This window comes from Electrona antarctica (assembly GCF_951216825.1).
Source record: "Electrona antarctica genome assembly, contig: scaffold_84, whole genome shotgun sequence".
Taxonomy (NCBI): domain Eukaryota; kingdom Metazoa; phylum Chordata; class Actinopteri; order Myctophiformes; family Myctophidae; genus Electrona; species Electrona antarctica.
Window position 1 is genome coordinate 113540 of NW_027637919.1, and position 4664 is coordinate 118203.

General features: G+C 37.7%; 1 long non-coding RNA gene across 1 annotated transcript; it reads right to left on the reverse strand.

Moving 5' to 3' along the window:
• Window positions 1–238: 238 nt before the first annotated feature.
• LOC306918562 lies at window positions 239–1270 on the reverse strand. Its single transcript, XR_013789351.1, has 3 exons — window positions 1210–1270; window positions 1044–1111; window positions 239–514 (listed from the first exon to the last, which is right to left on the reverse strand). It is a non-coding gene; the product is annotated as an uncharacterized lncRNA (long non-coding RNA).
• Window positions 1271–4664: the final 3394 nt, after the last annotated feature.

The following is a 4664-nucleotide window of genomic DNA, read 5'->3' on the forward strand; positions in this document are numbered from 1 at the left end:
GCTTATCCAAATCAGCAGCACAATTTTTCCTCTCAACTATAAAACTAAAGTACTTGTTAAGATCATTGCTTATCCAATATGGTTTGACACAACTATGAAACAAAATGACCTGGCTCTTATAAATATAACAGTCAACAATGAATAGTAATTGTTACATGGCCACTTATTACCAAATAGACATAGAAAAATGACTACAACAGTAATATGAAAAATAACAAACAAAAAGAAAAGCCGGAAAAAATATGAAAACCCTTAGTTCCCAAAGTTTGTTTTTGTTCTCGTTGGGGCTCTTTTATCTGAACTGTGACAGTGTTCGATTGGTCTTTGTCCTACCACACAAACCATGGATCTCGCCACCCAGTATGCACTGGGAATCTATCTGGGGAATCGTTGGGTATGGAGACAGTGGAGCCTCACATGCACCTTGGCTCCTCGATGGATGGGAAGGGAAGCGCTGTCCTCTTCTCCACGTGAGATGCTCCAAGGGATGGGGATGGGATCTAAAAAACCTGACCTATGATAGATCACACAAGATCCAAAACCCCATGAATTAGCATAAATGAACACCTTTTTAACTTGCATTAATTAGCTTAATCATGTTCTTTTTATAGTAATCATGTATTTAAAATACATTGAAAACCTTTCAAAATAATTCAAAACACTTATTTTCTTTTACAATGTTTAATATTCAATGAACTGTTCCTTTTCCACAAAAATAAAAATAGTATGAAATGCTCCTTCAAGTATCACAATGTAATGAGTTAAATTGCATAAAGTGCACATTCAAAAGGTTTACAGGGTGTTTTGTGCAGTAACTAGGGGGTATTTATGACGCAAATGTGCTTAGTATGTACCCTTAAAATGTACCTTCAGTCACTATAACCCACAATTCTCATGTACATGCATATTGTATTCCTTCAGTAACAAACTGTCTTTCAAAGTTAAACTTAAATACTTAAATGTAACAATAAATCATTGGCAGGATGTATTGTGGCTAAACACCATTTAAGATAACCATCTTTGTTCTACATTGTCTCACTCACCACTTCATGAATGCTGAGACTGCAATGTCACCTGGCTGCTCAGTGATTTGCAACACTCTCACACTGCTCTGCAAAGTTCAAAATGACACAATACACAAATCAGGAGTTGCCTAACAACATTAAGAATGTGAATGATTTGAATTGGAAGATTATGTTTTAGTCTTACCAGGCAGATTGCAAAAGATTGTCTCTCTGTGTTTGTTTACAACAGCACATGAAGAACCAGCCATGTGTTCAATTGAACAGGAAAAGGACGTTTTCCTGCTTAAATACTAACAGGAAGTAGAATCACTGGTAGGCTGGACACAAATGCTTACAGGCTCACTGATTGGCCACTGGCAATCACAGAGCCAGGTAATTTTAATCCTTTAATACCTGTTAGACACCCTGTTTGTTTTGCATTTTTTCTCTTTCATGTAAATAGCTTGTTTTGTATTTTAAACAGACTTGTGGAGCAACATTTTAGAACTTAAATGTGTGTTATTTCAAAAGCATTTTAGATCGTTTTTAACACTTGTAAATTGGCTGCCTGCTTTCAAGCCTGGGTAGGCTGAATTAAAAAATAGTTAATAGGATACATACGTTCATTTCAGTGATTTTTTTTTTACAGTGAATGAATGCATTTAAGTTATATACAATATATCTAAAATGTTGCTCTACAAGTCTGATTAAAATGCCAAGAAGCTATATACATGAAAGGGAAAACAAACAAACAAACAAACAAGATGTCTAACACGTTTTTGCAAAGGGTTAAAATTACCTGGCTCTGTGATTGCTAACCTAAGTGGCCAATCAGTGAGCCTGTAAGCGTTTATGTCCAGCCTACCAGTGATTCCACTTCCTGTCAGTATTTAAGCAGGAAAACTCCCCTTTCCTGTTCAATTGAACACATGGCTGGTTCTTCATGTGTTGTTGTAAACACACACAGAGGAACAATCTTTGCAATCCACTTGGTAAGACTAAAAAATAATCTTCCAATTCAAATCATCCACATTCTTAATGTTGTTAGACAACTCCTGATTTGTATATTGTGTCATTTTGAACTTTGCAGAGCAGTGTGAGAGCGAGTATTGCAAATCACTGAGCAGCCAGTAGTACAGGTGACATTGCAGTCTGAGCCCATTCATTCATTGATCAGTGGTGAGTGAGACAATGTAGAACAAAGATGGTTATCTTAAATGGTGTTTTACATTTTGAAACACTTATGCCTGTACATGAGTATTTTGGGTTATGGTGATTGAATGTACATTTTTAGTGCATCTCTCACCTGATGCTAGCCAGGGAGAGATACTAAGCACATTTGAGTCATGAATACCTCAGTTACTGCACAAAACACCCTGTAAAGCGATTGAATGTGCACTTTATGCAATTTAACTCATTGCATTGTGATACTTAAAGGAGCATTTCATAGTATTTTTGTGGAAAAGGAACAGTTCATTGAATATAGTGAATATTTGAAACATTGTAAAAGAAAATAAGTACTTTGAATTATTTTGAATGGTTTTCAATGTATTTGATTACCATTCATTACTTAATGATTACTATAAAAAGAAAATGATTAAGCTAATTAATGCAAGTTAAAAAGGTGTTAATTTTTACTAATTCATGGGGATTTAAAAACATTTTACACTGTGTGAATAACATGCTATTGGATCTTGTCCGATCTACCATAGGTCAGTTTTTTTTTTAGATTGGGTGATCCCCATCTTCATCCCCTGGAGCACATGGAGAAGAGGACAGCGCTTCCCTTCCCATCCACTGAGGAGCCCAGGTCCATGTGAGGCTCCACATTCTCCATACCCAACAATTCCCCAGATAAATTCCCAGTGCATATTGGATGGCAAGCTAACGGATCCAAGTCTGGACACTGATGGTGCAACATTGATTCCCCTCCCTCACGGTTTGTGTGGTAGGAAAAAGACCAATCGAACAATGTCACAATTCAGATGAAAGAGCCCCAATGACAACGGAACTAAGGGTTTTCATATTTTTGCCGGCTTTTCTTTTTGTTTGTTATTTTTCATATTACTGCTGTCTATTTGGTAATAAGTGGCCATTTAACACTTTGTTATTGATATACATCACATTTTGTTTTTAGTTTTCTGTGTGGGGTGAGGGTGTGGCTGTAAATAAAAAATGGCAATATTGAAGGTGGCTTGTAATTGTAATTTTGGATTCAGATTGTATTGTATTGTTAGTATTGCATTTCACTATTATTTATATTGATGTGACTTTGTGTCCAAATTTCCAGTTCATGATTACTTCATGATTAGTTAATCAAGAGTTCATGATTAGTTCATGATGAAAATGTTGTCACTTTACTTTGGGGTACAAATAACCTTAACTACAGCTAGTTCATGATTAGTTAATGATGAAAATGTTGTCACTTTACTTTGGGGTACAAATATCCATTAACTAACTATTAACTACAGCTAGTTCATGATGAAAATGTTGTCACTTTACTTTGGGGTGCAAATATCCATTAACTAACTATTAACTACAGCTAGTTCATGATGAAAATGTTGTCACTTTACTTTGGGGTGCAAATATCCATTAACTACAGCTAGTTCATGATTAGTTAATGATGAAAATGTTGTCACTTTACTTTGGGGTACAAATATCCATTAACTAACTATTAACTACAGCTAGTTCATGATGAAAATGTTGTCACTTTACTTTGGGGTGCAAATATCCATTAACTAACTATTAACTACAGCTAGTTCATGATGATGATAATGTCCAGAAATGACCCATAAACTACCAGGGAGAGCTCCGGAGAGACCCCTACCCACATTTGAGCACTCATCGTGGGCATAGAATTGAGAAAAATACCTCCAGAGAGACAGAGTCTGCTCACTAACCGCTACCCACCTATGAGCACTCATCCTGGGTATAGATTTGGGCAAAATGGGGGAGTCCAAAAATGATCCATAAAGCACCAGGGAGAGCTCCGGACAGACCCCTACCCACCTTTGAGCACTCATCGTGAGCATAGAATTGAGAAAAATTACCTCCAGAGAGACCGAGTCTGCTCACTAACCCTACCCGTCTATGAGCACTCATCCTGGGTATAGATTTGGGCAAAATGGGGGAGTCCAAAAATGATCCATAAAACACCAGGTGGTTTAGGTGGGTAGGGGTACCCACCTTTGAGCACTCATCCTGGGTATAGATTTGGGCAAAATGGGGGAGTCCAAAAATGATCCATAAAGCACCATGCAGGGAGAGCTTCGGACAGACCCCTACCCACTTTTGAGCACTCATCGTGGGCATAGAATTGAGAAAAATTACCTCCAGAGAGGCCGAGTCTGCTCACTAACCCTACCCGTCTATGAGCACTCATCCTGGGTATAGATTTGGGCAAAATGGGTGAGTCCAAAAATGATCCATAAAACACCAGGGACCCCTACCCACCTCTGAGCACTCATCGTGGGCATAGAATTGAGAAAAAATACCCTTGGGGACAACCAGGAAGGACCTCCAGAGAGACCGTCTGCTGACTAAACCTACCCGCCTTTGAGCACTCATCGTGGGCATAGATTTGGGCGAAAAAATCTGATCTATAAATGAAATCATGAATGCCATGAATCATGATTAACTAACTACAGTTAATTCATGATG